This window comes from Oncorhynchus masou, unplaced genomic scaffold (assembly GCF_036934945.1).
Source record: "Oncorhynchus masou masou isolate Uvic2021 unplaced genomic scaffold, UVic_Omas_1.1 unplaced_scaffold_3268, whole genome shotgun sequence".
Classification (NCBI taxonomy): Eukaryota; Metazoa; Chordata; class Actinopteri; order Salmoniformes; family Salmonidae; genus Oncorhynchus; species Oncorhynchus masou.
Window position 1 is genome coordinate 1,215 of NW_027009681.1, and position 13,786 is coordinate 15,000.

The window sequence follows — 13,786 nt, forward strand, 5'->3', positions numbered from 1 at the left end:
CCAGGGCCCTATTTAGTACACTACTGTTGACCAAGGCCCTATTTAGAACACTACTGTAGACCAGGGCCCTATATAGTACACTACTGTAGACCAGGGCCCTATATAGTGCGCTACAGTTGACCAAGGACCTTTTTAGTACACTACTGTAGACCAGGGCCCTTTTTAGTACACTACTGTAGACCAGGGCCCTATATAGTATGCTACAGTTGACCAAGGCCCTATTTAGAACACTACTGTAGACCAGGGCCCTATATAGTACACTACTGTAGAACAGTGGCCTATTTAGTACGCTACATTTGACCAAGGCCCTATTTAGTACACTACTGTAGACCAGGGCCCTATATAGTGCACTACTGTTGACTTGGTATTTTTTTAAATAAAACGCTGTACTCGCTTTTGAGGACATAACCTCAAGTACATAGTACAAATGTTGTGAAAATATAAAAATATTACAATATTATGTTTTTTTCCAATTCGACAAAAGTGGGAGAATAGGGATTAAAATGTACCCGCAATCAAATTTTAAATGACTTACTATAATATTTCACTATTATATAATACTATAATATTTCACCTTTCTTATAACCATAAAATAAATATGAAGCAAAATTTGACCCCATTTTATTTAAACTAACGACAAACTAACGATCTGCTACACGGTCACCTTTAATATGTCATCTCTCAGGTTCCTGAGAAGAGAAATTCAGAGGAGAAAAGAGCAAATCAATTCTTTGTCTGGATAGACCACTCCCTATGCAAATCTGGGGTGTGAAACCTGACACTTCAAGTCAGCTGATAGAGTGGAAACAGAGAGCAGAAAGATGGGTCTTTCTGGCATTATAAAGGCACTGGACCCTTCGACGTTCACAGAGCGCCCGGTCACAAACCGGTCCAGAACCGCTCGAAATCCCCTCTGGGCCCTAGGCAACAGTAATTCATCATAAAGTCAAGGGGTGCACCCTTATTCCTGAGGTGAACCCTCCTGTCCATCTGTCTGGTTGTCAGAGCCTGATTTGGAAAAGAACACATCTGTCTATGTAAGGTCCCAAAGTTGACAGTGCACGTCAGAGCAAAAACCAAGCCATGAAGTCGAAGGAATTAGGAATTGTCTGTAAAGCTCTGAGACAGGATTGTGTCGAGGCGCAGATCTGGAAAAGGGTTCCAAAGTATTTCTGCAGCATTGAAGGTCCTCAAGAACACAGTGGCCTCCATCATTCGTAAATGGAAGAAGTTTGGAACCACCAAGACTCTTCCTAGAGCTGGCCGCCGGTCCAAACTGAGCAGTCGGTGGAGAAGGGCCTTGGTCAAGGAGTTGATCAAGAACCCGATGGTCTCTCTGAGAGGAAACTTCTGCAAAGGAAATCTTTCTGGATCCACAGACTGTCTCCTCTTGGCCTTAACGAGGGGTTTGACTTGAAACCATTTTTATAGTTTCACTATATCCAAATTGTGTTTTTTTTATCCAACTGAATATTGTATGTGTATGTATATTATTGTATATTATTATTATATTGATCACTTACATTGAGTATGATCATATATTTTTATACATTGAATGTTAATATTGTAAACCTATGTTATGTATTTTTTTACCTCTTGTATCAGGAAGTGATGTCACTGAGTACTGCCCTGTCACGACATGGCCCTTCGTGGCTGCCCGCCTCTCTCACTCTCTCTCCACAGGTTTTACACTGGTCACAAATTCCTGGCAGAAACTCTCTCTTCGCTGCAATGGAGTACTGAGGGAGAGAGCCTATGTAGAACAAAGACATTCTTCTTGCCAATACTCCTAATCCCCAAAATTGGAGAATTAAACAATATTACTATTTTTTTGAGAACGAGGGAATGGTCCGCGGACACCTAAGGGACAGTCATGTCGAGTTTGTTTCATTTGGTGATCTCAAGGACAGGAAACACACATTACTGTGTCTTTGTACACTTCTTAGTTATGCTGTTTGCATCTGATGGTTGTATAAAATATATAGTAAATATGAATATGAACCTATTTGTGAGAAGATGTAATGTGATGTTGGCCTTCTAAACGAGATACTCATTTCCACGTTGAAATGGCTAAGAAATCTACAAACGAAAGAACAATTATTCAGGCTGCAGCTGTTTGAGTACTTTAGTCTGGCAAACGCATCCAATCTAAGAACATTTCCAAATCAACCTCTAAAGTAACCATTATAACAACCTACAACTCTGACAGACTTTGATCTCTGGTAGACAAACCAGAGGCTTTCTGTCGACTGACTATCCAGCAGACGGACCGGCGATCGCAGAGAGAGACAACAATGGCATACACTCGTAAATATGTAAATTGCAATTTATTTTCGAATTAGCGGCTGTTCATATTCAAAATATTAAAATTTCACGAGTGTAGTTATGAACTGTATTACAGTGAATCCTCTCTGAGTTTCCCGCTCTGGAACTGTCCCCACCTCTTTCCTTTGTCTACCAAGCCATCATAGCCCACTCGGGAGTTTTTCAGTGTGTCATATCAGTAACCAACGTATGACCTGTTGTGTGTGTGTTTATGTAATTCTGTGATTGATTTTAAAGTTCGTTAGTAAAAAAAAAGAATTAAGCCAATTTGTATATCGCTGATTCATGATATATGCTAGGGTGCGTGCAGATATCCAAGAGTTTGTGACATTCAGAATATGACTGGTAATATTACATTAATAAGTAAATGTAATCGATAAGATATGAAATTCGGGAAATAGATACTCTTTAACTATTTTTCCCGTGCTGCTCCGACTCCCTAGTTAATTAAAGTTACACGATTAGTTTAATTGCTTAATTAAATTACACATAGAGAATTGATTTGATAATATACAGTCTTCACATTTAATGATAGTCAACAGCCCCTATATATAGTACTTTCCACCCCACCTGGGATACGGATGCTTGATGGGCAGAAACGTTGTTACGAATAAATATCACCTGGGAGCAGCAGTGTGCAGCGTTGTCCTTTCTGTTCTCCACTCTGACAGAGTTCCTCTGTGGAGATGGGAGAATCTTCCAGAACGACAATCATCTCTGCAGCACTCCACCAATCAGGCCTTTATGGTAGAGTGACCAGACAGATGCCACTCCTTAGTAAAAGGCAAATGACAGCCCACTTGGAGTTTGTCAAAAGGCATCTAAAGAACTCAGACCATGAGAAACAAGATTTTCTGGTCTGATGAAATCAAGATTGAACTCTATGACCTGAATGCCAAGAGTCACGTCTGGAGGAAACATGGCACCATCCCTACGGTGAAGCATGGTGGTGGCAGCACCATGATGTTGGGATGTTTTTCAATGGCAGGGACTGGGAGAATAGAAATCCTGCTCCAGCGCACTCAGGACTTCAGATGAGGGCGAAGGTTTACCTTCCAACAGGACAACGACCCTAAGCACACAGCCAAGACAACGCGGGAGTGGCTTTGGGACAAGTTTCTGAATGTCCTTTAGAGCCCCAGCCAGAGCCCGGAATTGAACCCGTTCGAACATCTCTGAAAATAGCTGTGCAGCGACGCTCCCAATCCAACCTCAGCATGAGAGCATCTACAGAGAAGAATGGGAGAATGTGAGAAACTCCCCAAATACAGATGTGCCAAGCTTGTAGCATCAAACCCAATAAGACTCAAGGCTGTAATTGCTGCCAAAGGTGCTTCAACAAAGTACTGAGTAAAGGGTCTGAATACTTATGTAAATGTGATATTTCATTTTTTTTTTATAAACATTTGCACACATTTCTAAGAACCTGTTTTTGCTTTGCCATTATGGTGTATTGTGTGCAGATTGATGAGAAGAAAACAACAACAATGTAATACATTGTAGAATAAGGCTGTAACGTAACAAAATGTGGAAAGTGTCAAGGGGTCTGAAAACTTTCCAAATGCAGTGTATTTATTATGGCCATTGAAACGTTGTGAAATCAGATCCAACAATAATATTAGATTAGAAACCCGCAGCCTAAAAACAAAGGTGTCGTTGTACGCTGATGATTCATGTTATATTTTAAATCCACAGAGGATCTAGATACTTTTTCAATCCTCTCTGGATAAAAAACCAAGTGTACTATCTTTAAGCAATAAGGTCTGAGGAGGTGTGGTATATGGCCAATATACCACGGCTAGGGGCTGTTCTTAGGCACAACGCTACATGGTGTGCCTGAATACAGCCGTTAGCCGCGGTATATTGGCCATACACCACAAACTCCTTATTTCTATTATAAACTGGTTACCAAGGTAATTAGAGCAGTAAAAACAACTGTTTGTTCATACCCGTGGAATATGTTTTGTTTCAGCCAATCAGCATTCAGGACTCGAACCACCCAGTTTATAATTGGGTCACAAAAGAATATAACTTTTATATTACCGTGAAGTTTACCAATAAAATGGTCTGATGGGAATGTGGACAGACTCAGTATTCATATCCTGAAAGAAAGAAATGATCTCACTATAATACATTTTTATAGAAAGCTAAAAAATAAATAAGATCTTGCTACGATGGAAAACATCTTTGCTATCTGAGCAGCTAACCGATCGCTGCAACTGACCCAGTCCTACAGTAGTATAAACAGCCTCGTGTCTCTCCACCAACTGACCCAGTCCTACAGTATAATAAACAGCCTCGTGTCTCTCCACCAACTGACCCAGTCCTACCAACTACCCAGTCCTATAAATAAACAGCCTAGTATAAACAGTCCTACAGTATTATAAACAGCCTCATGTCTCTCCACCAACTGACCCAGTCCTACAGTATAATAAACAGCCTCGTGTCTCTCCACCAACTGACCCAGTCCTACAGTATAATAAACAGCCTCGTGTCTCTCCACCAACTGACCCAGTCCTACAGTATAATAAACAGCCTCATGTCTCTCCACCAACTGACCCAGTCCTACAGTATAATAAACAGCCTCGTGTCTCTCCACCAACTGACCCAGTCCTACAGTATAATAAACAGCCTCGTGTCTCTCCACCAACTGACCCAGTCCTACAGTATAATAAACAGCCTCGTGTCTCTCCACCAACTGACCCAGTCCTACAGTATAATAAACAGCCTCGTGTCTCTCCACCAACTGACCCAGTCCTACAGTATAATAAACCTCGTGTCTCTCCACCAACTGACCCAGTCCTACAGTATAATAAACAGCCTCGTGTCTCTCCACCAACTGACCCAGTCCTACAGTATAATAAACAGCCTCGTGTCTCTCCACCAACTGACCCAGTCCTACAGTATAATAAACAGCCTCGTATAATAAACAGCCTGTGTCTCTCCCCAGTCCTACAGTATAATAAACAGCCTCGTGTCTCTCCACCAACTGACCCAGTCCTACAGTATAATAAACAGCCTCGTGTCTCTCCACCAACTGACCCAGTCCTACAGTATAATAAACAGCCTCGTGTCTCTCCACCAACTGACCCAGTCCTACAGTATAATAAACAGCCTCGTGTCTCTCCACCAACTGACCCAGTCCTACAGTATAATAAACAGCCTCGTGTCTCTCCACCAACTGACCCAGTCCTACAGTATAATAAACAGCCTCGTGTCTCTCCACCAACTGACCCAGTCCTACAGTATAATAAACAGCCTCGTGTCTCTCCACCAACTGACCCAGTCCTACAGTATAATAAACAGCCTCTCTCTCCACCAACTGACCCAGTCCTACAGTATAATAAACAGCCTCGTGTCTCTCCACCAACTGACCCAGTCCTACAGTATAATAAACAGCCTCGTGTCTCTCCACCAACTGACCCAGTCCCTACAGTATATATAAACAGCCTCGTGTCTCTCCACCAACTGACCCAGTCCTACAGTATAATAAACAGCCTCGTGTCTCTCCACCAACTGACCCAGTCCTACAGTATAATAAACAGCCTCGTGTCTCTCCACCAACTGACCCACTGACCCAGTCCTACAGTATAATAAACAGCCTCATGTCTCTCCACCAACTGACCCAGTCCTACAGTATAATAAACAGCCTCGTGTCTCTCCACCAACTGACCCAGTCCTACAGTATAATAAACAGCCTAACCAACTGACCCAGTCCTACAGTATAATAAACAGCCTCGTGTCTCTCCACCAACTGACCCAGTCCTCAGTATAATAAACAGCCTCGTGTCTCTCTACCAACTGACCCAGTCCTACAGTATAATAAACAGCCTCGTGTCTCTCCACCAACTGACCCAGTCCTACAGTATTATAAACAGCCTCGTGTCTCTCCACCAACTGACCCAGTCCTACAGTATAATAAACAGCCTCGTGTCTCTCCACCAACTGACCCAGTCCTACAGTATAATAAACAGCCTCGTGTCTCTCCACCAACAGCCTGACCAACACCCAGTCCTACAGTATTAAACAGCCTACCAACTGACCCAGTCCTACCAGCCTCGTGTCTCTCCACCAACTGACCCAGTCCTACAGTATAATAAACAGCCTCGTGTCTCTCCACCAACTGACCCAGAGTCCTACAGTATAATAAACAGCCTCGTGTCTCTCCACCAACTGACCCAGTCCTACAGTATAATAAACAGCCTCGTGTCTCTCCACCAACTGACCCAGTCCTACAGTATAATAAACAGCCTCGTGTCTCTCCACCAACTGACCCAGTCCTACAGTATAATAAACAGCCAGTCTCTCCACCAACTGACCCAGTCCTACAGTATAATAAACAGCCTCGTGTCTCTCCACCAACTGACCCAGTCCTACAGTATAATAAACAGCCTCGTGTCTCTCCACCAACTGACCCAGTCCTACAGTATAATAAACAGCCTCGTGTCTCTCCACCAACTGACCCAGTCCTACAGTATAATAAACAGCCTCGTGTCTCTCCACCAACTGACCCAGTCCTACAGTATAATAAACAGCCTCGTGTCTCTCCACCAACTGACCCAGTCCTACAGTATAATAAACAGCCTCGTGTCTCTCCACCAACTGACCCAGTCCTACAGTATTATAAACAGCCTCGTGTCTCTCCACCAACTGACCCAGTCCTACAGTATAATAAACAGCCTCGTGTCTCTCCACCAACTGACCCAGTCCTACAGTATAATAAACAGCCTCGTGTCTCTCCACCAACTGACCCAGTCCTACAGTATAATAAACAGCCTCATGTCTCTCTACCAACTGACCCAGTCCTACAGTATTATAAACAGCCTCGTGTCTCTCCACCAACTGACCCAGTCCTACAGTATTATAAACAGCCTCATGTCTCTCCACCAACTGACCCAGTCCTACAGTATTATAAACAGCCTCATGTCTCTCTACCAACTGACCCAGTCCTACAGTATTATAAACAGCCTCATGTCTCTCCACCAACTGACCCAGTCCTACAGTATTATAAACAGCCTCGTGTCTCTCCACCAACTGAACCAGTCCTACAGTATTATAAACAAAATGTGTCTCTGAAACATCAACATCAACATTTTGTTCATAAAAAGTCATGTTTTTTTTTTTTTTTTTTACGAGAAAGAGGCTTGTTTACAAGTACTTTTGTTCCTGTAATTGATTATGGAGATTAGTATTATGTTAGTAAGGTTTTATTTATACGGCCTTATTGAGACAGCTTCCATTTTACTGTGTTTTGTTGATGGTGCCTAAGACCCGTGCAGATTTAGGGAAAAAAGCTTTACAGCTCTTTGCCCATTCTACTTTGGAATAAGATTCAAAAGGTCCAGGAGCTCATCCCTTTAAAGTAGTTTAAAGCTAGGTGTCACACTACGATGGAAAACGACGTGGGGGTTCTGTCAATGTGTTGACTTCTACTTACGCCACACTTTCCAAAACCACATTGCTGTTCAATACGTTGTCTGATGTATCCAGCTTGAGAAAAGCACCCTAATTGTTCCTGTAAGATGCTCTGGATAAGTGTGTCTGATAAAATGTAACCTGGTAAACAAAACAATACAAATAGATACGAATGAGTGATGTCTACAGTTTCTTGGAGACTTGACAGATGACTGAGTGATGTCCCCGGTTTCTTGGGGCCCTGACAGATGACTGAGTGATGTCCCCGGTTTCTTGGGGCCCTGACAGATGACTGAGTGATGTCCCCGGTTTCTTGGGGCCCTGACAGATGACTGAGTGATGTCCCCAGTTTCTTGGAGACCTGACAGAGATCCCACGTGTAAATGAAACATTGTCTGTTTAGTGTGAGTCTCATTAAAACACTGAAGCACAGCAGACTGAAACAACGACATACGAAGTCAAAGCCTAAACTAACTCTGTACTTCCCCAGTTCCAAACCTTTTTCTGGCTACAGTCGGGGGTTTCAAATCAAAATAATATTTTCTCTCTCGTCCCCTCATTCACACACTGTCAACCTCTAAATGTCTTTCCCAGATGAGGGCTATGCCAGACCTGTAACAATAGCCCTGGGTGGAGTAGCCCAGCTGTTTGCTGGTGTCTGCTGCACTGATTGCAACATAGAGACAGATAGAGGACTCTGAGATGGATATAACCTGTTTTACCATTATTTTAAGAGTGGGGATTTCTATGGGCTTGGGAGCAATCAGCCAACGAGCAGAGTATCTTCAAATTCAGTTGCCTAGGGTTTGCAATTGGCTTTAAGCTATATCACTGCCATCTAGTGGATACAATACAGGAATGACACACAGTATTTGGTTCAGGACTCAAGCACTGATTGTATCAGTAAGTCACCCAATATTTAGCTTTACGTTGTTTTCATACACAAAAGAAGAAGAAAATGTACTACTGTAAACTGCCCCTGCAGAGTCACAGACACCATAGTGGCACAGGTACAAAGATGAGTCCTCTATGTAACTCTATGGATTGCAACAGGTGATGGACAGCCTGGACGAAGCCATCCCTTACCAGATTAATTTACTTGTTTATTTGTCAGGAACTGTGTGTATCTAACGGAGACTATCTGTTGCACCAGAATTAGTGATAAGTAGTGAGATAATTTACCTCCATTTGCAGTACTTGGACTGCTATGTGGAACATCATACTCTCTAGTCAGTGCAAAAATGCAATACTCCATAAATATAGGAACTATGAAACTTGGTGGTTAAATATTTTTGCTCTCTGTGATTGTCTATCTGCCTAGTTCTCTCTCTCTCTGTGTCTCTCTGTCTATCTCTCTCTCTCTCTCTCTCACTCTCTCTATGTCTCTCTCTCCCTCTCTCTCTCTCTGTCTCTCTGTCTATCTCTCCCTCTCTCTCTCTGTCTCTCTCTCTCTCCCTCTCTCTCTCTCTGTCTCTCTCTCTCTCTGTCTCTCTCTCTCTCCCTCCCTCTCTCTCTCTCTCTCTCTCTCTCTCTCTCTCTCTGTCTCTCTCTCTCCCTCTCTCTCTCTGTCTCTCTCTCTCTCTGTCTCTCTCTCTCTCCCTCCCTCTCTCTCTCTCTGTCTCTCTCTCTCTCCCTCTCTCTCTCTCTGTCTCTCTCTCTCTCTGTCTCTCTCTCTCTCCCTCCCTCTCTCTCTCTCTGTCTCTCTCTCTCCCTCCCTCTCTCTCTCTCTGTCTCTCTCTCTCTCTACGTCTCTCTCTCTCTGTATCTTTCTCTCCATGTTTGTCTATCTGGCTAGGTCTCTCAACATCTCATTCTCTCTCTCTTTCTCTTCTGCTGAATCACTCTCTCCGGGTATTGGCATCAGTACAGGCCTTTGGAGAGGCCTCCTCAGAAAAGGGGGGAGGGGAAGACAAAGGGGGAAACTTGGACCAATATATTGTACATAAATAAATGCTCTGTCTAAAAAATAATGCTTTTCCCAAACAGACCCAAGGCTCTTGGAGCCCAGTGCCCCAAATCACTCCACCAATGACCCTTCTGGTCCCACTTTAAATTAAATGCAGCTTATGAAACCTTCATAAAGCCTTCATAAACACTACATAAATGTGTTCCAACTCGTCTATAGCATATGTCACGCTTTAAAAAAAGGGTTCATAAATGTGACGTAACAGTGTGACATTGTCACCAATGTCAAATGTGACATAACCCATTATGTTGAATATGACATAAACATGTGCTATATAAAGGGTGACATTTGGTGCTGCAGGATGACACACACTCTAAAGTCATGTTCGTCACGTGACACCAAGGCAACCCTTACCAAGGCAACACTTACCAAGGCAACACTTATCAAGGCAACACTTACCTTGATGAAAGACCCCCAAAATAAGTATATTTAGACAGGGGAGAACAACTGCCCTCCCCCACCTCCAACTGCCCTCCCCCTTTAGCTTTACGTTGTTTTCATACACAAAAGAAGAAGAAAATGTACTACTGTAAACTGCCCCTGCAGAGTCACAGACACCATAGTGGCACAGGTACAAAGATGAGTCCTCTATGTAACTCTATGGATGTACTACTGTAAACCCCCCCCACCTCCAACTGCCCCCCCCCCAACCTCCAACTGCCCCCCACCTCCAACTGGCCCCCCAACCTCCAACTGCCCCCCCCCACCTCCAACTGTCCCCCCACCTCCAACTGTCCCCCAACCTCCAACTGCCCCCCCCAACCTCCAACTGTCCCCCAACCTCCAACTGCCCCCCCACCTCCAACTGTCCCCCAACCTCCAACTGCCCCCCCCACCTCCAACTGTCCCCCAACCTCCAACTGCCCCCCACCTCCAACTGTCCCCCAACCTCCAACTGCCCCCCACCTCCAACTGTCCCCCAACCTCCAACTGCCCCCCCCGCCTCCAACTGCCCCCCCCCGCCTCCAACTGCCCCCCAACCTCCAACTGCCCCCCACAAACTCCAACTGCCACCCCCACCTCCAACTGCCCCCCCAACCTCCAACTGCCACCCCTCACCTCCAACTGCCCCCCCAACCTCCAACTGCCCTCCCCCACCTCCAACTGCCCCCCAACCTCCAACTGCCCACCGCCAACCCCAACTGCCCCCCCCAACTGCCCCCCACCTCCAACTGCCCCCCCAACTGCCCCCCCACCTCCAACTGTTCCGGAAGTTGGTCCCCACTTTGCTGCTATAACAGCCTCCACTCGTCTGGGAAGGCTTTCCACTCGTCTGTAAAGGGTTTCCACTCATCTGTGAAGGTTTTCCACTCGTCTGTGAAGGCTTTCCACTCGTCTGTGAAGGCTTTCCACTCGTCTGTGAAGGTTTTCCACTCGTCTGTGAAGGCTTTCCACTCGTCTGTGAAGGCTTTCCACTCGTCTGTGAAGGCTTTCCACTCGTCTGTGAAGGCTTTCCACTCGTCTGTGAAGGCTTTCCACTAGGTTTTGGAACATTGCAGCGGACCCTTGCTACCATTCAACCACAAGGACGTTAGTGCTGTTGCCTACTGATGTTGAGCGAATAGGCCTGGCTCCCTAAGGTGTTCGACGGGGTTGAGGTCAGGGCTCTGTGCAGGCCAGTCATGTTCTTTCTGTGTGGACCTCGTTTTCTTAAACCCCAGTCATAGACTGTTCTCTCTGCTAACACATGCCAAGATACTCGGACCATCCCACAGCACAACAACCTAACACATGCCAAGCGGTACCAGAGCGCCAAGTCTAGGTCCAAAAGACTTGTTAACAGCTTCTACCCTCCAAGCCATAAAACCCCTGAACAGCTAATCAAATGGCTACCCAGACTATTTGCCCACTACAGTCTTTTACGCTGCTGCTGCTCTCAGTTTATTATCTATATTGTATATCTCTATCTACAGTGGGGCAAAAAAAAAGTATTTAGTCAGCCACCAATTGTGCACCATAATTCGCAAATAAATTCATTGAAAATCCTACAATATGATTTTCTGGATATTTTTTTTCTTCTCATTTTGTCCGTCATAGTTGAAGTGTACCTATGGTGAAAATTAGAGGCCTCTCTCATCTTTTTAAGTGGGAGAACTTGCACAATTGGTGGCTGACTAAATTGTTTTTTCCCCCACTATATAGTATATCTACTTTAACTCTACCAACATACTGTATGTGACTCACCACCTGGATTCGGTCTTATGTAGCAACATACTAATTTCTGATTTTTACATTTGTATAAATGTAGCGACTCAGAGCTACAAAATGGTTTTTCATCCACAGAATTTGAGGAAACAATGGGGAAGTAATTCTGCTTTGAAAGTTGATAAACTTGTAAACTCACATTCAACGGATGTTGTACCTTTTAGCTTGAGACATGTAGCTAGCTAAGTAAACAATGAACCCAACTAGGTAAACAACATGTAAGATCACACACATCACGTCACACCACCAAACGTTAGCTAGGAGGCCAGCCAGCTAACGCTACACTTTAGCTTGAAATTAAACCACTTTCCGTCAATATTAGAAATGTGTAATATCTGAAAATGTAGTTAGCTAGACTAGCTAACCAGTATACATCATCATGTATGATGGACTTGTCTCCCTGTCACGGATTCACGCCACAAATGCCCTTAGTTTGAAGATGTAATCCGGACACTGGTGTTTTCTCCATCTCTGTAGCTATCGTACTCTAACGGGGCTGCAGGGTAGCCTAGTGGTTAGAGCGGTGGATTAGAAACCAGAAGGTTACAAGTTCAAATCCCCGCGCTGACAAGGTACAAATTTGACATTCTGCCCCTGAACAGGCAGTTTATCTGCTGTTCCTTGGCTGTCATTGAAAATAAGAATTTGTTCTTAACTGACTTGCCTAGTTAAATAAAGCTAAACTTTTTTATTATTATGATTTCAAAACTTGATCCTCCAGAAAGTGGAGAGCAAAACTTATGTAGCTCCACTACACGATAGATTTGAAAGACAGGTAATTGCTAATGTCAATAACTCACATTTCCACATCACGCATTTTCACATTTTATGTGTTTGTGTTCTGAGAAACAGATTCACTGGTGATTGGTTAGATAAGTTGGTCTATTCAGTGCTTAGGCGTGTGATTGGTTAGATAAGCTGGACTTACTGGTGTAGGTGTATTACTGGTACCAATAAAGCTACTGTCAGTGCTTAGGCGTGTGATTTAGGGCTGGGCGATATGGCTGAAAACCATATCTAAAAAACAAAACAAATTTATGGACGTGTCACAGCCTACTAGGAGTGGTGGGTTGGAATCAGGCACAGAGAGCAGGGTTTGGTAAATCGTCATTTATTGTCCGGGAAAAAGACGGTCACGCCGACATACAGGGTGCATATAACAGACCAGCCCAAACACAGGACCAAACAGTCCGGAGAACACAGGGTGCATATAACAGACCAGCCCAAACACAGGACCAAACAGTCCGGAGAACACAGGGTGCATATAACAGACCAGCCCAAACACAGGACCAAACAGTCCGGAGAATACAGGGCGCATATAACAGACCAGCCCAAACACAGGACCAAACAGTCCGGAGAATACAGGGTGCATATAACAGACCAGCCCAAACACAGGACCAAACAGTCCGGAGAATACACACATGAAACCACAACCAACAGAGTAGCAAAAGACAATCCCGCACAAAACAAGGGCAGGTCAAACTACTACCTATAGGGAAGCTAATTTAACCAAAATACACACAGGTGAAACTAATAAGACAAAACCAACAGACAAACGAAAAAGGGATCGGTAGGGTCACATATTACCTCAATTACCTCGACTAACCTGTGTCCCCGCACATTGACTCTGTACTGTAACACCTTGTATATAGACTCCACATTGACTCTGTACCGTAATACCCTGTATATAGTCTCCACATTGACTCTGTACCGTAATACCCTGTATATCGCCTCCACATTGACTCTGTACCGGTACCCCCTGTATATAGCCTCCACATTGACTCTGTACCGTAATACCCTGTATATAGTCTCCACATTGACTCTGTACCGTAACACCCTGTATATAGCCTCCACATTGACTCTGTACCGTAACAC